Raw genomic sequence first — 25141 nt, 5'->3', positions numbered from 1 at the left:
TTTGATAACTGTTGATTAAACCAACCAAATAGTTTTGCTGGCTTTTAATGGCACATGGCTGCCGTTTCCTGAGCCTAGTTCTGCTGGAGGTTTATGTGTAATAAATTATTTGTTTATTTCACAAAACAATAAAAGACCGCCCCAAAAGACCACCGCTTACCTAAATGACTTCAAACTCACTCACTTAGACTAGGATGAAAGAAAGATGAACACACATACAGAGATTCCTTTATTTACGAATAAAATGATTTCTCTACCTGCTGTAACAAAAAAAGCCAGCATCAGCAGGAGTACATGTTTCAGTGAGCAGTACAACACACAGAGAGCCCTTTATTTGTTAGAGAAATAATATTAATAATAAATAAGTTTGCTGCCTTCAAAACCAAATAAACCGAATAAGCTGTGGGATCCATCTAATGACAGTTCAATGAAGTCCAACAATATGAGGCAAAAAAACCCCAAACAAACCTGTATGCTGTTGACTTTATTTGTTGATTTACATTTGTTTGCCTTATATAAATTAGTAACCACTAACTCACTGGTGTGATTGTACAATTCCAGGTTGTACAACATCTGCATTTATGAATAATCAGGTCTTGGCAACACAGCAGTTTTCAATCCAGCAACAAGAAGCACAATCATTCCAACATGTTTCCAGACTGTGTGATTTGAATGTTTATAAACTGCATGTCAGCAGTAAAATAAATACAACCATACAGTTATGATTGTTTTACATTAGCTACTTATCTTTCACTCATCCTGTGTTAAATTGTACTCTAATGTTTTTTTTAAATCTCAACCTTTAAAATAATACTCAAAAAAGTTAACATATTTCCCTCTAACACTGATAAAAGTCTCCTAAAAGCACAGCACGAGTCTGTTCTGATTACCCAAGGTAATTATCCTCAAAGCTAGTTTGGTGCAGCTCCTCAACACAAGCAGTTTTTACAGACAGAAGCGGTTCTTTGTACTCCCACGTGATGTGCCACACAACAAACTGGAAATAGCTTTAAGTGACATGTGTGCACATGTTTATGGCTTCTTGTATTTGTGCTGTTACCTGAGTGTCTGTAAATGAGCTTAAACCAGGATTTGGATGGTCGATACAGCATTTACGATCGCGGAGGTTCTGTCCCTCTCAGTATAGTGCTGAGAAAAAAGAACTTGGCAAATGATGTTTCCTGTTCTGGCCTCCAGCAGTAGAAGGAAGTGGCCTTTGAAGTGCTGCATGCAGCCAAGCAACTCACAACTAAACAGGCAGCAGGAGGAAACCTGCTCTCCAATACTCAGAAAAGACAAACTGCACACAGCTGTTTACCACACAACATCCCTTTTCAAACCTCAGCAAAGCTAAACAGTTTTGGCAATGATTCTTTTTTTCAAGGAGCATGTAAGCATGTTTATTTAAGCATAATTGAAACACTTTATTTAGCAACTGGTTCCCAATTCATTTTAACATCTTACATTTTCTTGTGTATAACTAGATGTAACCTAATTTTAAAAGCAACTTGAAAATACAATATATTCTACATTAGCTTCTTTCCTTTCCATCCATCCTTGAATAGTTCTTTAAGTTACTTTTGGACATTGTAATCCCTCAAATTTCCAAAGGTTCAATGGCTTCTTGCTTTGATTTTTTGTGTATGCATATTTCTAGTCATTATACCATTTCTGCAGGTTTAAATAACTGCCTTGCATTCTTTATTTTTTCATGTAACCTCCATTTCTACTGAAGTGAAAATTTATCCCTAACACACCCAGGAACACCTGGCCAGGCTTGCACAACCTGTGACCGCAAATATGATCCGTTTTCTAGGCTATGACCTGTGGGCAATATTGTTTCGCTTACAACAATCACATCGCCGTGTGAACTAAATGTTGTGGGGGTTATGATGAGAGACAGTGGTCAGATGAACCTATTAAAGACTTTAGATGGCTTTGTATAGAAGAGGATGGTAAGAAGATCCAGGAGACCAAGACACTGACCCTGAAGGGGAGTCTGTTTTAGGGCGAATAAATCACTACTGCAGTACCTGTGCTGGAAGAGATCTCTGACCAAGAAGATAAAATTACTTTACTATATATATATATATGACATGTTTGTTCCAGCATATATGTAGGACCCTTGGATAGATTTATCCTTGACATACAGAGAAATATGGATGTTTAAAACGCCAATATCTAAGATAAATAAAGAAAATGCCATTTAATGCATCAGCAATAGTAATAAAATTCATGCAGACATTATTTCATTTATGAAATGTGATAAACTTATAATTTTATTTCGTTTTTTTGCATTTGGTTAGTCTGTATTGATTCCCTCTTTTTAATTTGACCTGTTTTTTCATGCTTTGATTTGTTTTTTATTTTTTATGCATATGTTTTTGTAATATTTAACCTTGAAGTTACCCAAATTATTGTATTTTATTTTTGCATTTAATTGTGTTGTTGTTGTCGGTTTCAAGTCTTTGCATATATGTTGACTGAATCATTGAGCCAAAATATATGCAAAATAGATTTAAGGTATTTTCACTTCTTTACCTGGTGGCAAACAAAAAAGCCAAAGCCATTATCTTCATCTCTCCAAAACCTTGTTGAACTAATGCAATAACATATCGGTTATGTATTTCTGATCGTGACAATTCTGCTCTTCAGTCATTACATTAGGTTTCACTAGCTTAACAGTACACAAATATTCCTGGGGTCTAGCGGGATCTTAAATATAGATTTCATGCATGTTTAGTGCTTCTGGAACATAATAAACTTTATTTCTTCACTTAGACCCTAATAATGAGGGATATGTCCAGTTGTTAAATATGCTTTCTTAGTTAACAATGTTTTGTCTCTTTTAACACTTCTAAATCCTACAATATGAGTACAATTTGCTCTTGGAATGATTTGAATTACTGGGACACTGGCGGCATTTGTAATTGTGAGCATTTTTCTTATTTTTCTACAGCTACTCTTAGTACCATTGATGTTAAGTTAGACTCTTTTTCTCTAATTGATCTTTCTGAGTTAACTTCAATAATTACTTCCTCCAAGCCATCAACGTGTCTTTTAGACCCCATTCCTACAAAACTGCTTAAAGAAGTCCTGCCATTAATTAATTCTTCGATCTTAAATATGATCAACCTATCTCTAATGATCGGCTATGTACCACAGGCCTTCAAGCTAGCTGTAGTTAAACCTTTACTCAAAAAGCCATCTCTAGACCCAGCAGTCTTAGCTAATTATAGGCCAATCTCCAACCTTCCTTTCATATCAAAAATCCTTGAAAGAGTAGTTGTCAAACAGCTAACTGATCATCTGCAGAGGAATGGTTTATTTGAAGAGTTTCAGTCAGGTTTCAGAGCTCATCACAGCACAGAAACAGCTTTAGTGAAGGTTACAAATGATCTTCTTATGGCCTCTGACAGTGGACTCATTCGATACTGTCGACCATAATATCCTATTAGAGCGATTAGAACATGCTGTAGGTATTACAGGTACTGCACTGCAGTGGTTTGTATCATATCTATCTAATAGACTCCAGTTTGTGCATGTAAATGGAGAGTCCTCTTCACACACTGAGGTTAATTATGGAGTTCCACAGGGTTCAGTGCTAGGACCAATTCTGTTTACATTATACATGCTTCCCTTAGGCAGCATCATTAGAAGACATAGCATACATTTTCACTGCTATGCAGATGACACCCAGCTCTATCTGTCCATGAAGCCAGATAACACACACCAATTAGTTAAACTGCAGGAATGTCTTAAAGACATAAAGACCTGGATGGCCGCTAACTTTCTGCTTCTTAATTCAGATAAAACTGAGGTTATTGTACTCGGCCCTGAAACGCTTAGAAATATGGTGTCTAACCAGATTCTTACTCTGGATGGCATTACCTTGGCCTCCAGTAACACTGTGAGGAACCTTGGAGTCATTTTTGACCAGGACATGTCCTTCAATGCACATATTAAACAAATATGTAAGACTGCGTTCTTCCATTTGCGCAACATCTCTAAAATTAGAAATATCCTGTCTCAGAGTGACGCTGAAAAACTAGTTCATGCATTTATTACTTCCAGGCTGGACTACTGTAATTCATTATTATCAGGATGTCCAAAAATTCGCTGAAAAGCCTTCAGCTAATCCAAAATGCTGCAGCAAGAGTACTGACAGGGACTAGAAAGAGAGAGCATATTTCTCCTGTTTTGGCTTCCCTTCATTGGCTTCCTGTTAAATCCAGAATTGAATTCAAAACCCTGCTCCTCACATACAAGGTCTTAAATAATCAGGCCCCATCTTATCTTAATGACCTTGTAGTACCATATCACCCTATTAGAGCACTTCGCTCTCGCTCTGCAGGCCTACTTGTTGTTCCTAGAGTATTTAAAAGTAGAATGGGAGGCAGAGCCTTCAGTTTTCAGGCCCCTCTTCTGTGGAACCAGCTTCCAGTTTGGATTCGGGAGACAGACACTATCTCTACTTTTAAGATTAGGCTTAAAACTTTCCTTTTTGCTAAAGCATATAGTTAGGGCTGGACCAGGTGACCCTGAATCCTCCCTTAGTTATGCTGCAATAGACATAGGCTGCAGGGGATTCCCATGATGCATTGAGTTTTTCCTTTCCAGTCACCTTTCTCACTCACTATGTATTAACAGACCTCTCTGCATTGAATCATATCTGTTATTAACCTCTGTCTCTCTTCCACAGCATGTCTTTTTTCTTATCTTCCTTCTCTCACCCCAACCGGTCGCAGCAGATGGCCGCCCCTCCCTGAGCCTGGTTCTGCCGGAGGTTTCTTCCTGTTAAAAGGGAGTTTTTCCTTCCCACTGTTGCCAAAGTGCTTGCTCATAGGGGGTCATATGATTGTTGGGTTTTTCTCTGTATCTATGAAGCGCCTTGAGGCGACTTATGTTGTGATTTGGCGCTATATAAATAAAATTGAATTGAATTGAATTATTATTCCTTGTAATGCTTTAAGGGCATTTCCTGATCATACACATACTTTTACTGCTGTGACATTTTTATAGGCTTTAAGAAATTGTAGGAGTTTTATATATCCTTCTCAATTAGTGTTCAAGGTGCTTTATAAAGGAATGTTGAGGAAAGTACTTTTTCATACATCACTTTGCTTCCAGATCCAAATTAGCAGAAATTTGGATTTCTGCTATATCGACCTTGCTCATGCTGCAACTGATGGAATGAGGGGTAGGACAGTGGCATGTTGGTTAGCACTGCTACCCTACAGCAAGAAGGTCCTGGGGTCAAATCCATTATCCTGCCTTTCTGTGTGGAGTTTGGCTCTTCTCTCCTGTGTCTGCATGGGTTCTCCGGCTTCCTCCTACAGTCCAAAAACATGCAGTTAGTGGGGTTAGGTTAACTGGTGATTCTAAACTGCCCATAAGTGTAAATAGTTATCTGTCTCCATGTGTTAGCCTGGTAACCTGTCCCAGAACCCTGCCTCTTGCCCTATGGCAACTAGGTTAAAATACTGCATATGACATTTACAGTGATTTCTGTATACTGTATTGGGATAAGGTCAAACTCATAGGAAAAGAAACAACAATACACTCTCAGATACTGTTTTATAATTTTTAGTTTTGGCTGACTGTGCTCACAATCTAAAAAGTTCAAGGAAAAATAAATGAAAGTAAATAGTGTTAAAGCAAACAACCTTTATTATTCAAGTAGGTAATTCTCACATAGATGTACAACTTTTAATTTAAACTGAAAAAAAACCCCGTCTTAAATAACTGTGAGACCAGATGGTATTTCTAATCTTCCCTGGCCTAAAAACCTTACAATTACAACTATGTAGATTACTCTTAGCCTGTTTTATCGCCTAGCCTGTAGTTGCTCGTTATCGCCGATAGACGCGCCCTCCAGTCGCCCTTAGGTCGGTCTGTCGGTCGGCGTCCATCCAGCGGTGGCGGCAGCAGCGGCAAAGTAGGCGGACCGGGTGAGAGACTACACATGAGCAGCTCAGTGGCTGACGGAGAATCCGGTGTACGCGCTATAGTACGGAAGCTTCAGCTGGCAGCTGTTTCACATTTTTATGGCACGTGAACACGGTACCGCCCTCACCAACATCTGGAGCTCGCGCTTAACAGGGAGACCACTCTTCCTTTTGGCCGCGTGATGAGGCAGGTAGAACTTATGTAGGGCAGTGAGCGTTTCACTGGCGGGGACCCCTCTGTGCTGTACTCGGCAGAAGGAACCGGCCTCATCTTGAAGGTAGGTGGGAATAACGTCGCCTGTCATAGCGGACATCGTCGCTGCTCAATGAATACACACCGTGTAGTATTTATAAGGCGGGAGCTGAGCTGTCAGCATCTCACTCGTGGTGCAGGTACGCTGTGTTTTAACTGCTTTGCAGCACACGGGCTCTCTGGGTGGGGTCTCCCGAGGCTCACACCAAACACCCATTGGTGGCACTGTGCGTTCATGCTTGTTGTGTGTGTGTGTGTGTACTAAGGGAGTTTAAGCCTTGTGAATTAAAACGCCACGCTGTTGTGTAGCAAATGTGTGTGACACATACCTTGGTCTGTCAAATGGGTGGAAGTCCAAGACATAAGGACCATTAGCGGGTCTAATGAGGTATGAAAGAGAGGAAGGGAAAGTCAGAATAAGGCAGACCTTGTTACCCACTGGCAAAATATCTCTGTATGTTGTCTACTCTTAAATGATATAGTAAGTCAAGGCAGGGTTGGATGATTCACACACACAAACAGACACACACGCTAGGGCACTTGCAGGTTTTTAAGAGTGATGAATTGATTTCAGAGTGCTGCAGGCTCGTCTGTTGCTGAGATGAAGGGGACTGCTAGAGTTGCTGGCTGCGCAGGAATCCCACAGAGACAATTAAACCACTGACCCGTGTCATCAAGGATTTGTTTTGCCTTCCTGTTCGGAAACGTGGTAGGGAGCTGAATTTTTGGGCCAGATGGCAGGAGCATACACTTGCACACACACTTGTAAAGCGCGCGCGCGCACACACACACACACACACACACACACACACATCACCTGGCGCAGCTGTAAAAAACTCCCTACTGAGGGACACAGCAGTTTTGGTCAGGGTTAAAACCTGCGATCTCAGTGATGGCTTAATGGAGTGTGGCAAAAACAAATTCATTGCTCAGCTGTCACAAACACATGTTTCGTTAAGATTCTGTTCTTTCAGCTGTAACTGTGTTGTGTTGTATGTTAGTAGTACCTGATGTTACTAATAAGACAGGATGCAGGATGCTCTTTATTTAGGAGGGAAATGGATCTGGCAGTGAATTTGGACATACAATGAAGTATTTTATGAAAAATGTCTAGATTTATACCACTTCTAAACAAGTAAACCTGCTGTTTTCTATGATTTTCTGAACTGTTGATACAAGGCAGGCTGGATTGATGCTGCTGTGTTGTTTACACCAAACTCTGACACTACCATCCGAGTGCTGCAGCAGAAATCGTGACTTATCAGACCAACCAACGCTTTTTCAGGCATAACTTGCCCAATTATTAATAATGGATTGGATTTATATAGTGCTTTTCAAGGCACCCAAAGCGCTTTACCACTATTCATTCACTCTCACATTCATACACTGGTGGAGGCAGCTACGGTTGTAGCCACAGCTGCCCTGGGGCAGACTGACAGAAGCGAGGCTGCCATATCGCACCATCAGCCCCTCTGGCCAACACCAGTAGGCAAGTAGGGTAAAGTGTCTTGCCCAGGGACACAACGACCAGGACAGAGAGCCCAGGGATCGAACCGGCGACCTTCCGGTTACAGATGCGATTCCCAACCCCCTGAGCCACGGTCGCCCACGTTATTGTGAATCTTATCCTCAGTTTTCCATTCTTAGCTGACAGGAGTGACATCTGGTGTGGTCTTCCGCTGCTGTAGCCCATCTACTTTAAGGTTCGCCATTTTGCGTGTTCAGAGATGCTCTTCTGCATGCCTCAGGTTAAAAGAGTGGTTATCTGACTTCCTGCTGTCTTCCTGTGAGCTCTGACCTCTGACATCAACAAGGCTGCTCACTGGATATTTTCACTTTTTCAGGCCATCATTGGTTCGATGGTTGTGCAGGAAAACCCCCGAAAGATCAGCAGTTTCTGAAATACTCAGACCGTCTGGCACTAAAGCCAACTAACTACCCTTCCTTCTCAATTCTGATGTTCAGTTTGAACTTCAGCTGGTCGTCTTGACCAAGTACGCCTTAATGCACTGAGATGGTGGCTTGTGATTGGCTGCTTGGATGTTTGAGTTGAACAGGCATACCAAAGAGAGTGGTTGGAGATTGTACATATCATTTGATCTTTAAAATATAATAATCAAAACAAACTAACATTTCTAAAGCGAAAAACATTCAATTTCTCACGTTAAAGGAAATATATGTGGGTGATTTTAAACTTTGCTTTAAATTGCTGTTATTACAGATCCTTTCATCACTCTACAACTCTGTTATAAATACACGTGGAAAAGCAGCTCATGGTGTCATAAATCACCTCTGCTGTGAAGTCCTGATTATGATGGTGGCCCTAAATTAGAACTGAAAGCGCCTAATATAACCTGATGACAAAAGTACGACAGCACACATGCACCCACAGCGCTAAACAGGAAGCCAACAGCATAACCTAGATGTAAAACGGTAGGCATCTGTAAAGCATGAAGACATTTTGCAGGTGTGTCTTTGTCTCTTGCCTGGGCGCACTGAGGTTGCCGCATCGAGCTTGTTTGAACAAGTTAGACATAAAAGCGACGGTGACAATAGCAGGTTTATTTCTGGGCCGCTGCTCTCACAAGTGAAATGCACCTTCATGTTTATACTGAGCCCTCTCCGCTGGGTGCACCAGGGTGGAAAACTGCGTTGGTTTTACAGGAGCCCTCAAGCATTTTCTACAACTCATTTTTCATGGCAGCTTGCCCAGGAGTGGATCATCTCTAGTGCCTACAAGCCATACTCTACATTTTTCATGTGATTTATGCAACTACTTGTTATCGGGCAACTAGTTCATTCATGTAGGATATGTCGGTAAATAGGTTTGCGCAAATTTGAATGGGAGGTGTCGTGGTTCCTTTGGTCGTCCGTTTTTTAAAAGGCATTTTTTCTAAAGGCGTGTTTTTACAAAAGGAGGTCAAATTGATCAAATAACTGCAAAAGAAGCAACATTCTCCCCAGCCTTAGTGGCAATTTCAGTTTAGAAGTATTTAAACAATGGTATACTGATGCTAAACTAACTCAGTGAAAGTGTAATCTTTGATGACTCCTAAACATCTCAAGAAACCCTCCAACTAAATGGTTGTGTTGGCGATTTGTGCCTGTCATTTCAGCTGGCTGCTGCAGGCATCCCTGGCCAGTCTGCAGTCTAAGTGGCAGACACACACAAACTCTTGACTTCTGATCAACAGTGGAGTTCTGGCTGATGGGGACCCACACCCAGTTTCACACCTTGGCTCAGGCGATTAGAGGATCATCAGGGGGTCCTTTTGTCCCTCTGTGGGGGGTTACTCCCACTAGGTTTATATCTGGGACTCTCCACCATTTGACCTTAGAACTGAAGAAGCTTCTCGGATGAGAGGTGAAACGTCTTCAAGCAACTTAAAGAAGTCCAGACGCTTTTCTTTGCAAGCTCCTTTGACAGTGGAGTTCAAGCTTTGTCTTGGCTGCTTTTATGTTTTGCTTTCACTTGTGGTTTGGTTAGGGTTCGGCACAAAACCTATTTGGTTATAGTTCAGGAAAACCCCCAGTTTGGGTTAACTACATGCAGTTTTTTCCACACAACATAAAAAGAAAAAGCTGAGAAAAAGCAAAATATCAACAAAAATTGAATCAATACGTTTTTGAGTTTTGGCAGCTTGAATTTTCTTGTTCATCTACTTAAAATATTCCCGTGAGGTTAATCCATTCTTGTTTTTCCAGACTTATGATTGGCAGTGGGAGTGCACTAGGCTTTGACCTTTGGGTTTGTGTTTGCTCCTAGTTGCTGACAATATATGATGCAGTATTGTCACAATGCCTCACTCACGATACAATATTATTGAGATTTTTAACATTTTGCAATATGCTGAGTTTTGGAATATCTGTTCCATCTAGTGATTCATCCATTTTCTTCTACTCTCCAATTCAGAGTATCGTAGGGCTGGAGCCTATCCCACCTGTCTGTTTTATCCAATGAGATAAAGTTATGTCACATCTGTTATTTTTTTTCTCCAAAATGAGGTGATTAAGTATTCCAACACTGTCACTAAAACCTGACGTAAATGTTGCCACATGCTGGAGTCAGTGTGTTATCAGATATCTGCAATTGAATAAGGTCAAGTTTGGTAGTTACATGCAGTCTGTTTCTGATAATACAGTAATTAACTGGGATAAACTGTCAAAAATCGCACATCTGTTGCTGTTTACGTAGACAGACATTCACATTTTCACACAGCAAACTTCCCGTTCTACAGGAATATAACCAGAATACAACCAGCTGGCCGGCTGTTGCAAATTTTATGTTTCTAATACTAGCTTTTTAACATTAAATTTTATTGTTAAGCCCATCAGTATAGTGCAATTATGTGAACAAGAAAGTTCAAGTTGTCAGAACTCTTGTCTAAATGTGTGTATATTTGTAAAATCAACAAAAACTATCACGAGTTGAGAAAACTCAAAAAGCTTTTGAATCGTACTGTCACAATATTTAGATTTTTTAAATAGTTAAGCTTTCTCAGCTTTGCACATAGAATCACAAGTGCACTCTGCAGTGCTTTTTAGATATTCTTTATCCAATCACAATTGTTGTACTAATATTGAATATTGTGTCATCCCCTGACTCTTATTTTGAAAGTTGAGTTGCTGCTAACCAGCTTCTCCGTGCCTTTTCTGTCATTTTTGACTTGGCTGCTGTTGTGGTAGTTCTTCATATTGTTCAGCTGCTTCTCCAGAAGCTCTTTTGTGTTGATGCAGTATCTTTACTCCACTGTCATGGAGATCAGCTAACAGATGGAAGGCCCTTTTAGGGAGAACCTTGAGTGTGTGCTGCTACGTCAGGCTCATGTTAGCTGCAGAGCAGAACAAGGTTTACTTTAAAAAGGTAGACTTAAAGTCTCCTCTCTCTGTGCCGGGGCAGCTGACGATCTCTGTTATTCTTGTGCACTTCCGTTTGTGTGCCTGCACGTGCACATGCAATTGCATACTGGCACTAACACTTGCCTCCATTGCCTTTCCTGCCCTTCCAGGATGCTGTTACATCTAAAAATGACAACAGCACAGCACATGATTTACATGCACGTGTACCACACAAATTACCTATGTGTTTTTCTGGAAGAGGAAAGTCTGAGGCATCAGCAGATTAGCTCAAATTCTGTAGTGAAGCCAGGTAAAAGGTGTGAATCCTCTAGCCATCTTTAACAAGTCCAACATGAGTTAACCCATACTTTTGGGTAGATAGTGTACACAGAGGAGTTGTCTGATTGTTTGGTAACTGTCTGGTGCTGGCTGCATAAAAAAGTTTGTTTTTACAGAGTGTGCAGAGGGGCAGCAGACCGCGGCTGCCTTTCATGGCTGGCAACAAATTCAGACCTTCAGCTGCAGCATGAATGATTAACAGTACGATGACATGACTTTCCTAAATGTGCACTAACAGGTAATGGTTAAATAGTTGAGTATGTGCAGCTTGTTTTACCCTGCATCCACCCCCCACCCCCCAAGAAACAAATGATCAAGATTTGAGCTGATCTGCACAGATCTGGACGGGGATTTCTCTAATCCTCTCTCTCCATTATTGTGTCTCTTCCTCTTTTTTCTTTTTTTCCTGTCACTACATGGTGCTTGCGCTTTCATTTTTTTTCCTCAGATAAGATCAGACAGGTGCTTTCAGTGCACCATGCAAGTAGTGACAGATAATAAAAAAAAAAGGTGTTCACATTCATATGTGTGTTATTTTTATTTACTGTAAGCAATAAATAGAGAGAAACCTCTGCACTCTGACATAAGTATGCATTTTTAGTTTGATTTTAATATTCTCTAAAGTTTCCTCGATCGTTCAAGTCTCGCGTAAAAATAAAAATCAGACTCCATAAATTCGATGAAGTACCGTGCAACAGATTGTTGTGGGTTCACTTATTTATACAGTGTAAGTGCGGACATGCAGGTCACGGAACAGTCATGAGTGGATCAGTGTGATAAGTGTGTGATGGGGTGATGACCGATGGGCAGATGTGCAGTCTTGCAGTTACTGTGAAACATTTGTTTCAGGATGAGTTGGGTAGGAGCTGCATGAACAGATTTCCCGAGTGTATGTTGAGTCTTTGAAGAGTAGACTTGCAGTGGGTGTGCAGTGATACTGGAGGGACAATACCTTACTTCAATATTAAAAGTGAAAGAGATGGCGCTCCAAGTATCCTGAATCAAATTTTTAGGAGAGTTCTGGAATGACAAAGGCTGCGGTTGCCTCGCCTCTGCCTCCAAAGAAGCAATAAACAGACAAACAGGGAAGGACGTGAGGCACATGTGCTTGTTAGCATAAATGCAGGTAAGTCTACTTATTGTTTTTCTTGGCTTACTAAATCTAAAATCTGAATTACCACGGCATTTGCTCAAGAGCTCTGGAATGCACCAGGGGTGTTGTTCATGTCAACACTATGGAACAAGCTTTGTTTTTTTCCCAGTAATAATCCTTTGTAATTCTACTCAAGCAGTTTTATTGGAAAAGTTAAGACTTTCTCTCCATTCATTTAGATAATAATTGCTCAGAGGTGCTACCAGAATGGTTGCCTAATGGTGAGACTTGCTTCTACATGGATTAAAATGAACAGCTAGCAGTGTACCCACTATGGAGGTCTTTCAGTTGGTACCAAAATTAAACCTGTGTTCTTTGTAATGGCCAGCTGGGAAAATATAGTATTACAATATTAATCTTACCTAGTTATCCAGAATTCTTAGGCAGTATTAGTATTCCTAGCATGTTTCAGCTGTGTATCCAGTGTATTTTACTATTTAATCCTAACTTTAAGACAAATATTTTATCTGTTTATCCATCATTGTTGGCTAATTATTGCTCCACAGCTACTGCACTCTAACTGGAGACATACTTGCTAAATGACTTGTTGCAGGTGGTAATATCATAAAGCGTAGAGGATTGCTGGAACATCAAATCACTCCGGCCTCTTTGTGACTTTGGCGAGAATACTTTCACTCAGCATGAAAAGAAAATCAGTGAGAAAAGATCATCTTTATCTCGAAATTTAAAAAATAAAAGTCCGGATGAATAGAAAGCTGCCTGTCAAAAAAGAATTTTAATCTGGCCATTATGTGGCCTCCAAACACTTCTTCAGTGTCTGTTTGATGACAATGCTTTCCCCCGGCCAGACTGCTTTATGAAAATCCTGAATAACTCCTCTGTGTTTCTTTGAAACCACAATTATGACCACCATTTTTCCTTCATATTCTTTTCAGAGCCAATTCTCTGTCCCCCTCGGTATCTTACTCTAATGTGGCATCTGTGGGCAATTACCATTAACTTTTCATACAAGGCCAGCCAACAGAGGAAGCTGTTGTATTGGCGCTCACAGCATGGATTTGCTGGCAACGTAGAGAGACGGCAGGAAGGAGGAATAGTAGGAGGGTTAGACGGCTGCTGAGGAGGCCTATTCATGTCTCCAGGCGAGCCCACACTTGACTAGACACTTATTGTAGTGGTGACCTTCCTGTCACCATGCAGCTAACACAAAACAGCTTCATATGAGGCGCATGTGCTGTTTGTCCCCTTCCCTGCGAGTCAACCCTTCCCTTGGTCTCGTTTTTAGTCGTTATTAATATTTCTTTTCCTAGTTATTACATTCTCTCAATGCCCCAGTGTTTGGCTGGTTTAAAGCCCCTTTTAACAGTTATTGTATTATATTATTATTTAATTAATTAGTAACTTATTTATCGCAAGTGTGACAGTATTAGCCAGTTAAGGTCACTGACTTACAGTATATGAGTGTTCTTCTAAAGTCCTTTTGGCTTGAGTTCAAGGGTTCATTTGTTTTAGACAGATTTTGCTGTTCGATTAGTCTGCACCTGTGCAAGGCTCAGACTGGCCATCAACACCACATTTAAAGAAACATTTAAATTGTTATCTTGATGTGAGTGTTTGCAATCAATGGTGGTAAAAATTTATTGTGGAAATTCGTTTTTTCTTCCCTGAGCAGTCATTTTTTAATGCTTTGTTTAGTTTGTTACATGAAAATAGTGATTAGTTACTAATTACTAATTACTTCTCCAAGAAAAAAATCTTGTTACTTCACTGGTTAGCGGCAGGTTACTTAGTTACTTTTTAAAAACTTAAAACACAACCTGAATAAAGCACCAAACCTTTCAGCCCAATTCTATTTTTTCTGCATAATCCATCATGTAAAATTGAATGAAATGAAAAAAAAATCTCTTTTTAAAACTTGTTTTATTTGTTTTAATCTTTTAACTTCATGCACATTGCATCAAGCAAAGATTATATTATATGCGACTGGCTTGACCTGGAAGAAATTTGTTTAACATTTAAACCTATTGTCTACATATTCCAGCATATGAAATAAAATGTTTTGTGTCTTTCAAATAGATGAAAGTAAAACACAGCAAAAAACAAATAAAATCAAAGATTCAGCAGCACTAAGTCCTGTTGCCCTTAAGTCTATTTTCAGCTGTTGAGCTGGAGTGGAGCCAGTGGAGGTTTGCCCGGTGCCGGGGGTTTCTCTATGAATCTCACATTCCCGTGGCAGCGTGCTAGGTGCTTGCTCAGATTTGAAGTTTAATTTTTCGCTTTAGGAAGAAGTTTTCCTCCCACGCAGATTGTACAGCAGATGCTAATGTTTTTATCACTTTTTAACCAATCAAACTCAAAGTAATGTCAGTACCTCCAAGCTTTAAACGCTGCACGGTCGTACTCTCTCCCGCACTCCATATTATCTATTGTTGATCACACGCCACAGACGTCGCATGTGTCATGAGACACTCTCACAAAATCACAGTTTAGTAAAGCAGTAACGCAGTGTGCTTATGGGAAAGTAACAGTAATCTAATTACTTTTTTTGCAATAGTAATCCCTTACTTTACTCATTACTTGAAAAAGTAAACGGATTACAGTAACGCGTTACTTGTAATGCGTTACTTCCCATCTCTGGTTATGTATAACTCTTATCTTTGCCTTTGACATTAAATGAGGGTTAAATCTTGTGTTTTCTGGCTATTTCAGCTAGAACGCAGTGCTCTAACCCAGGTTAACCATCAGACTCAGAGTTATTTGGCGTAAGTCAGTCTTTGGTTTTACATGAATTCCCCTTGCCCGCCCCAGAAGAGGGCATGGTGATTGGTCGGCTAGTCCTGTTTTTAGCTGAAAGGGAAGTCCTAAAAGCGCCCAGAATCAACCTTATAAAGTGCTCCTTTTATTTATTATTGAGGATCTAATGATCACTGATTCTAAGATGCCATGAAACATAAAACCCATCGTCAGTCTCAGTCTGCTCTCCCGGGGCTGTTACTGTGTAGTCTCTTTCACTCTGTTTTGGCTTCTGTCTCTCTTACCCTCTGTCACTGACTTTTTGTTCAGTATTTTCTTCCTTTCTTTTTGTCTCTTCTTCCCTCACGTTATTGTTCAGTCTGGTGTTGCCACCTTATAACAGACCAGGATGGTAGGCGGGGGAACCAGTCTTCCGTTCTTGCTGGCAAAACTCTGCACCATCATCTCAAGTCCCATACCAGGCACAGGGGCTGTAAACTGCTGCGCTCTCTCCAGCTGCATTTTTGGCAGCGATATATGCTATGAAGCTATGAGGTGTTGGAACATTTAAAGTGATGAATGGCAATGCTGCAGGCTAATTCTTACAGAGAGGTTTTCCATCGAGTCTTTTGTGTTGAATTATCTGCAGTTGCCAATAATTACCTACTGTTTAAACTAATAATGATACCATCAATTAATCCGAAAAGATTATACGTAAAACTATAAAAGATGGATTCAGTGCTTTGAGCGAAATGAAGAGAAGTGCTTTTAGCCTTTAAGCTTGCAATGTTTTTGATAGCCACCAGGGGGACGATAGCTGTGGTTACAAGTCTGTGGAAAGTTTACAGGACAAGTGGGCCTCGGACTTGAGACTGACGAGTCAAATGCCGACTGATGTGTTGTCTGACAGTGTGATCCATATCCGCTTGTCACATCCAGTTTCAGTACACAAAGATGGCGATTGCCACACGAATGCTTCATTTGCTTAATGTGTAAATAACGTCCTAATAGTGCAGTGTAATTCAAAGCTTGATCGTATCTGCATTGCTCAGGAAATTCAGTTACAGGCTTCTCAATGCTCTGACAAGATGAACATGTGAAGGATTTCATGCACCGAAACGAAACTCTGTAACTAAAAGGCAGAAACAGGTAAACGGATGCAGATGTTTGGCATAGCAGACAGACAGACGTGTACATGGATGCATACACATACACAACAAACAGCTTGTTTATGTTGTTTGGACATGCAGATGACTGTTTTCGTTTCAGAGGGATATTTTGTGTGTTCTGTGTCCATCTCCTCTCCACACAGTATCACACTGTTTGTTCTCTGCTTTGCACTGGATTTCCTTTGGGTTTTTTATGCTCTTTGACTTGGTGCAGCATGTCTTTTTTTTTCTTTCTTACCCATCTTTCATCTTCTCCCAACATGACATAAAAACCATTTTCTCTCCATCTGTTTTTCTGTTTTTCCTCTCCTCTCTGCCTTGATGCATTCCAGGTCATCTCAAGTCAAGAGGCAGCGTGAGGTCGCGTCCCATTATCACGTTATAACGTCCTTGGAGAACTTTTCCCAGCCTTAATGAATGCATCCTTGCAACTTTTGCCACTTTTTTTTACTGGCATCACTGTCACAGTTTGATGTGTTATGAACTGTTTGCTTCCCAGCAATGGTTACCTTGAGGTTCGACGCGATCGCTAGCTCTGCACAGATAAAAAGGCTTGTCTTCCTATGCAGACTGCTTCATCAGAATTGTGTGGGTGTGAATTAAAGTGCAGCGGGTCGGATTTTGAATGCACGCACGTCTGCTTGCCTTTCCTGCTTGTCAGTCTGAAACTGCTTCCCCACGGGCCACGTGTCAATCTACAGTGTGGAAACACTTGATGCCGTTAGTCTGTGCCAATCCTTTAATCTCTTAATGACATTCATAGGAGACATTTTTTTTCCTTTGTGAAACACATCTGAGACTTTTGGATTATGCAAAACTAAGAGTGCAGGAAGTGTAGGTGTCGATTTTTTACTTCCCGCTTCTGCCCCAATTAAATCCATCCTGCTTCGATAGCTCACTAGTTGAGAGACATGATTGTACTAAGAGGCAGATTTGACCTCTGACCTGCTCTCATTGTTTGGGCTTCTGTTTATCTTTGTATAGCTAAGCAGCTTTTTTATGCCGTTGCCCTCTGCATTAAGGCAAAAGGACATTCTAGCAATTCTGCCAAGCATATTTGTAAGCAGATAAACTTTGCATTTAGATTTTAGAGTGTATAAATTATTAGAAAGTAATGATAAAATCTGGTTCTTGGAGTAAAAGGGAACATTTCTCTGCTTGCCTACAGGAGACTCATGGGTTACTCTCCATATATGTAAGTTTTTTTCCTTACAGCATAAAAGGCTTTTGTTGCAAACTGGTGGTCTGTAAATAAAACTGAATAAAAAGTGTCTTTTTTTTTTTAGCCTTTACTGGGTGATAGTACCTCTAACCCATTGTTAAGGGAGAGCAATAAAGCTTTACTAGAGATAATAAAACTTGCCCCTATTACATTTATTAATATGTGTCAAACCACAATATCAAATTGAATTTTTTAAAGATTTCGCATCTCTTGTAGTCAATATTATTCCCTGTCAGCTTTTCAGTTTCACAAGAATAAAAATCTGCTTTTTAGTAACACATTCCTTGGAAAAGTTGATCATCGTATATCTAGTCTGATGTTGATCGGTCACGGTTCTCACACTTATCATACTGCAGCTGACAAATTAGAGTAGAAGTAGGCTGCAAGGTACTTTCCAGGAATGTGAGGCATTTCCTAGCCTACAGTGTAGCTGTGAAAGGCAGACAGGATGAACACGGCACATTTCTATTTATTTTAATTCTGCTTCTGATTGTACCAGTGTCCTCAAGGCAAAGTTTCAAAAGTTTATAAAATCAATTGACATTTTATTCTTTTTTGTGACATTTGAAACATCAAACTGCTGTAAACAAGCGATTCTGTCAATAAGAAGCCTTGCAGCTTCATTTAATAATTCAAAATTGTTTTGCAAAGTGTGCAACCAGATCACGTTTGACTAAAGCAGTTTTATGGCACAGAGGGAGGTTGCTTATAGAGGAAGGTGAGGGCTGTGGTTTTCTTCTAAAATAGATGAGGAGCTCTTGAGAGTTTTTGTCATGGCAGATGGTGCAAAGATTCAAAAGCAGATGGAAAAATTGCTTGAAAAACGTTCATCTTCTGTGAATGAGAAAACCAAGCATCACTAAGGAATGGGATGCAAGGTGTCAAAGACGTCTTTGTGACAGGTTTAGACTACAGTGTGGTCTTAATCAGCCTGTCTCTTTTATAAATTATTCCAGTGTGTTGTGTTTGACAGTGGGATGTGTTTATGTACACACATACAGTAGCCTTAAGTAGCAGCATCACTTGTGTGTGGGTTTCTTTTTGGTGGTTTTGTGTGTGTGTGTCTAAGTGGGTGGGATATGTTCCCGCACCCCTGTGCGCTGATCTGCACAGCGGCTGATTAACTAATGAATTGCTCACTGTCGTGTAATCTTCGGTAAGAAGATAAAAGACAGACGCCGCAGGACAATCAAAGCAGTGTTTAGACAGATGGTTTGAACTCATTAAGACCCCCCACTGTGAGTCTGTCAGCGCGTTTTGCAGCACAATCAAACTTGTAAGTGAACAATCTACAGATTGATGTTAAACAGGCAATCAGTGGTGGGCTTTCTTGTAAGAATGCATAGAAACTTACCGATTTACCAGTCTGTTAGCTTTTTACCAATCTATTAGTATTGGAATTTATATTGGCCAATGAATGAACATTTAAAAGATAGACATCGGAGGGATACTGTAAATAAGTAAACAAATAACTACATATGACAAATGTTAGGAAATCTGTTTATGTTTCATGTATCTGAAAGAAAAAAGATATGTTGGCCGATATATCGGGAATCTTTTTTTTTAAATCACCAAATAATGGTATGAATATCAGTCGACATCCTCACTTTCCTTCCTGTGTCTGGGACATAGAATTTTATAATTGATAAATAGCTGAATTCATCTGATTGTGAGTCCAGATAATTCAGTTCAGTGCAGCTGAATACTCTGAACACTGATGTCTCTGAGGAGCTGCTTTACAGTCTTGTTCTGTTTTACAATGTTTTTATTTTGTCAAATTTGAGTCTCATTTATTTGGGTTGAGCCTAATTATAACTAACCTGGGCAAAATCATTTTGTCATCCAGCGCATTTAATAAGCAGGCTGCAGAAAGAAAAAGCAAAAATAGTATCAACGAGAGGAGGTGGCTGCTTGGATTATGGCACAAAGACTGATGGTAATATAAACTGTTATGTTCATATTATTCGTTTATTTGTTCTTTTTCAAACATATTGCATGTTTCGGATATGCAGCTGAGAACACGATTTAGCAATGAGTCCAACTTAGACTTCTGTGGTGAATAATCTTTTCTGGCCAGCGTTCGGCCTCAGAGTGGCTGCCAAAATGTTAAATAAGGCTGCGTCTTATAACCAGGAGTTGGGGTATAGACACAAAAGTTAAAGTCTCCTCTTAATAATGTCTAAAGATCTAAATTACTTTTATACATGTTATTGTAAATCTTTTATTCAGCACAGTACTTTTATGTTTTTACAGTAAGAAACCCTCTAAAAGAAGCATTTAATGCTGCCAAATTTAGAAAGTCAGGAAGTCCAAAAGTCAACATACAATTTTAATTAATGTTTTTGGCAAGGAAAGACGTGACTGCTCTTCTCTTTTATTTGTCATTCATCATTTCTTGTTTTTACTTACTGACATGACCGAAATTCTGTTTCTGTAGCGGCAGATGTTTAATCATTTATTAGTGTTTGTTTAGAGGTAGTAGCAGATTAGAGAAACACACGCATGCACTCATCATCCAAACTCTGCAAACAGAAAGGAAATGACCTACTGTGTTATGACTAACATCTGGCACAGATGAGAGCCCAGAGCAAATGTAGTCCCTTTGTAGGGGGTTGGGATTGAGGGTAGGATGATAGAAGCACGCAAGATAATTCAATGCAATTCAATTTTCATGCATTGTTACATAACCATAACAAATAATTAAAAGAACTGAGATGCACAGTTGTGGGAAGTCTCTGGGAGAAGGGTTTTTGTGTGCAAAAGGATCTGTAGGAACAGATGAATGCAATGAAATGGCAGTAAATCAGAAAAGCGCTGCCCTGCGAAGAAAAACTACTTTAACACTGAAGTTGAAATGGGCCCAGTGGTGCTGTTTGGCAGGTTGTAGTGCCTATTAGAACAGAGCAGTGCCAATGTAATAAAGTTCAAACCCTCCTGGGCTGTCTGAGTTTTAATCTTATGCTGAGTCCAAGCCAGTCAACTTGGAACTGCACTGATAATTGTCAGTTTTATAACACATTCTTGCTGGAGAGCAAAGGAAACACCAGGGCTCTTTACTAAATATACCATATATCCTTCAAATGAAAATAAACATATGACCTGAAATTTAACAGTTGTCTGGCATTATTATTAGAAAGAACTGCACAAATAAAATCCAAGTAACAACTTCACTAACACTCAGTGGATACAGTAGTAGGTACAGCTTGCTTTTGCCCTCAGATCTGCCTTAATCCTTCGTGGCATCCATCAGTGATTTTGGTCCATATTGACATGATAACATCACACGGTTGCTGCAGATTTGCTGGCTGCACACTCAGGTTATGAATCTCCCATTACACCACATACCAGAAGTGCTCTGTTGGATTTAGAGCTGGTGACTGTGGAGGCTGTTTAGGTACGGTGAACTCATCGTTATGTTCAAGAAACCAGTTTGAGTTGATTTGAGGAATGTGACATACTATGTGATCTTGATGGATACCATGTGGTCATAAAGGGATGAGCATGGTCAGCAACAATACTCTGGTAGGCTGTGATGTTTAAATGGTGCTCAGTTGGTACTAAGGGGCCCAGCATTTGCCAAAAACATATCTCTTACACCATTACATCACCACCCTGAAGCAAGCTAGAAGGCAGGATGGATCCATGTCCTCATGTTGTTCACGCCAAATCCTTGACCCACCATCAGAATATTGCAGCAGGAATCAAGACACATCAAACCAGGCAATGCTTTTACAATCTTGTCCAACTGGTAGCAGTTGGTGAGCTGGTACAAACTGTAGCCTCAGTTTCCTGTCCTTAGCTGACAGGTACGCAGTGTGGTCTTCTGCTGCTGTAGCCCATTTGCTTCAAGTTCAGTATACTGTGCATTCAAAGATGCTCTTCTGCACATCTTGGTTTGTAACGAACTGTTATTTGAGTTGCTATTGCTTTGCTATCAAAGGCAACAGTAATGCAAAAGATTAGTCTGGGCAATCTGTCAAAAGTCAGTATATTAAGGTTGCAATGAAACTGGCTTCAGCCAGCTGAAAAACTTTTATTGGTTTTCCACAATTCAAAATATGTAAAAATAAAATTATGCTGGTATTAAGGCATGGCCACACCATGCAAGTGTATTTAAATCAAGTGGAATCATTGGGATTTGTGGATTTGCTTCCAGCAATGAAACCAAAGCACAGAAATTTAGCCAGACATCATTGATCTTTGAGGGAAAGCGAGCCAAGGGTTTTAAAATGAAGAAAACATTTCTCTCTGAGAACATGAATTGTTACAAAAAGTAGAAGACAGTGCCTGGAGTCACTGATACAGAGACGCATTGACGTCTTGTGTCGTGGAAATCTAGCTAAGCTAAGCCTGCTTACTTCCCAGAACTCTAGAAGCCTTTTTTGCTCTTCTCTGACTTCTTGCTGAATGAAATTCTGTACAATCACAGATAAAATGCCAGGGTTGCTAAATGTGCTACCGGAGAGAAAATAGAAAAGAAGTTCAGATGGATCCTGCCAATGGAAACAATGGAAAGTAACACTAAAACCAACCCAGTGCCCAGAGATTATACTGGACAGCAGGAAACAGTTGATGCCTGGGTGTTTTAATTGACTGTTTTTTGCCTGGCTGGCAGGAGCAGCAGCAGCTGGGCTGGCAGGTACGCTAGTTTACCAAGTGTCACATTGTCACAGAGTTTTTAAAGCTAAATATTCTAAAGATGCATGGATTAAGTTAACTGTGTTACTCGGTCTTTGCATGAAAGAAGTTGATGTAATACAGCACTCTGATTTAAATATTCAATATACAGAATTTTTTTTAGCCATCCTACCAAAGCACCCAAACAATTTTTGGGCAGTACACTGAATATTAAAAAGCAGAGTAAATGAAAGTCTTGCACCCTCAAAGAGGAGCCAAAAAGAAAGAAAAAGAACAAAGAAGGCAAGAGATTTAGAGAATAAAAGGGAGACAGTGCAGAGAGCAGATTGTGGCCTGCTTAACATGATGAGCCACTGAATATCAAAGCTTACTGACATGCAGTCACGGTAGCTTTACATGGTACAGTTACTGGTTGCAGCCTCAAACACCAGAATGGTAAATGAACTGGTTCTTATATAGCGCTTTTCTACTCTTCTGAGCACTCAAAGCACTTTACACAACTTGTGCATTCACCCGATGCTTTCTAGCGAAATAACACGCATTCACACTCCGATTGATGCATTAGAGACTAATCTGGGGTTAGTATCTCGCCCAATGATATTTGGCATGCAGACTAGGGGAAGCCAGGAGTTGAACCACCAACCTTCCGATCAGTAGATGACCTGCTCTGCCGCCTGAGCTACAGCCACCCCAAAGGCAAAGGATCAGGGAGCAGTGTCAGGACAAGTCCTGCTTCGGTGCCAAAGAGATGCCTTTGTTTTATTCTGTCTCGACACGTCAGCAAATGTCACTCCATGTAAAGCAGATCCAATTACGCTACCATTCTGCTGCAGTCCCCTGAAAGCACAGCAGGCTGTGCACAGAAGTTCATATTTCCTTTGAGGTAACACTTTGACATGACAACATTGGAGTTTTGATGGCAAATTGAAGCCAAAATAAGAACTTAAAAGCCTTTAAACGTTCTTTTTTGCTATCATAAAAAGTATGCTACTTCATCCAGAGCAAGTAGTCAGTCTTAATGCTTTCAAAAGGAGAGGATAATTTTCAGAACTGAAATATGAAGGCTCTTTACTGGCAAGTTGGATTATGTGATGACACTATCTTTTGCTTTTTTGCTCAATTTGACTCACCGATATCAGTGACACCACATCCTGCTCACGACACTATCACAGCATCACCTCCATCGAATCGTGGGCAGTACAAGCTTCTGTGGCTGAACAGCAGGGCGATGTCATGTGGCATACAGCACGGGGATTACATAACCTAATCTGCCTGTCATGAAAAATCCAACTAGAGGAAAAAAAGAGGAGAGAGATCAAGATTATGGAATAACAAATGGCGAATGTTACAAAACCAGATAAAAAATGGGGATATTGATTTTGGACCGCTTTGCACCTTCTAGCAGAGACCTACAAAGACCTGATGCGGGGGGGCTGAGGCGAGCGCTGTGTAGTACATGCATGTGAGTGAATTTTGACCTTACTTGAAAAGTGCATATCAGAGTGCCTGAGTTCATGTTGCCGTGCACACACAATATCACCACTACAAAATAAGCAAAGGATGTGGTGAAGCAAAGGATTTTAGTGAAGCCTTCTATTTGCAGGGGTGTGTTTATAAAAGAACGCGCAGACTCCTTCATGTGACCGCAGAGGCACCAAAACACTGACACAGGCAGCTGAGAGGCGAAAAGAACAGAATCCAACTTTTGTTTGATATTTTACTTTGTGACCAAAAATTGCGTTGGCCCAGTGCATGAATGCACTCTACATCTACATGTGCATTCTCAACTTACAAAGAAGAATTCTAAAATACTTTATTAGATAATCTGAGTTCAAAGCCACATTGTAATTACATCTGTTTGATCACCTTGAAAATTGGCAGTAGCACGCTAGTGTTTACTGTATACTGTACTGTCCCAGAGTTTCTTGTAATTTTTAAAAAGTGGTCCTGAGCAACTGTTCTGCAGGCTTTCTAAAGGCCTTTCAGTCTTTCATCAGCACTTATTTTCAGTCCAGTCCTTGTACCGGACCTTTTCAGAGGAATGTTTTGTTTGTAAAACCACTTAACACTGACCTACGAATCATTCAATCATGAAAAAGAACCCAACTCAAAGGAGGAGAGAGCGTTGTGTCTACACATAACAGACAACATAGCAAAGAACCCATTTTAAACTGAATCACTTTGCTAGCAGCCAGTTGAAAAAACACACGTTTTCTTTCGTTGAATCTATAAAAAATGTTTGACAGACGTAAAACAGTATTTTTGCACCAATAAACCGTACATTTTTACAAAAAGCCTAAAACTTGGTCTAATCTGAGCATGCTGTTCAGTGTTTCCTTGAAAAGTTTGAGGAAACTAGACAAGTGGAGGACAAGAGAAGAAGTGGCAGGCCTAAATGCTATTTACAGCAGATGAACAGTACATGAAAGTCATGACTTACAGAAATAGGAAATAATCCAACAAAGACCTGACACAGGACCTTAGAGATGCATCTGGCCTTTTGGTTCATCAGTCTGTCTCAGTGAAGAGTGGCTGTCAAGAAGCCATTATTCTTAAGGAAAGGAAACAGGGAGAAAAGACAGAGATGTGCCAAATTACACAAGAACTGGATTTAAAATCAGTTGCCTTAGGTCAGGGGTGTCAAACTGAAATACACAGTGGGCCAAAATTCAAAACTGGATCAAAGTCGCGGGCTAACATTAATATTCATTGAAAAAAATCTTCCTCCAAATATAAGAATGAATCTTTTCTTATGGACTCAAACAAGTTTTGCTGAAAAACTGAGTATGGAACAAGCAAAGCTTAATACTAAGCAATATATATAACTTATATAAACGTATATATATAACTTAATATTGCACACATGCAAAATCGAAATTCCAATTA

General features: G+C 40.1%; 1 protein-coding gene across 5 annotated transcripts in view; it reads left to right on the top strand.

Annotated features, from left to right (window-relative positions):
* The first annotated feature begins 5941 nt into the window (after nt 1-5941).
* The window catches only part of rhbdf1b (rhomboid 5 homolog 1b (Drosophila)), a 93378-nt gene continuing 74178 nt past the window's right edge, over nt 5942-25141 (top strand). For 2 of the 5 annotated variants that reach the window (XM_004562278.3, XM_004562277.3), the window contains exon 1: nt 5943-6226. The gene's annotated coding sequence lies outside the window, so the exon portion shown is untranslated. Of the gene's footprint in view, nt 6227-12307; nt 12506-23680; nt 23718-25141 lie in introns of those variants that run through there. The other 3 variants (XM_004562276.3, XM_076887292.1, XM_076887293.1) reach the window with 3 other exon arrangements.

Source organism: Maylandia zebra, linkage group LG8, assembly GCF_041146795.1.
Source record: "Maylandia zebra isolate NMK-2024a linkage group LG8, Mzebra_GT3a, whole genome shotgun sequence".
Lineage (NCBI taxonomy): Eukaryota > Metazoa > Chordata > Actinopteri > Cichliformes > Cichlidae > Maylandia > Maylandia zebra.
The sequence above is the reverse complement of the archived record's forward strand: the minus strand, read 5'-3'. Positions and strand labels throughout refer to the sequence as shown.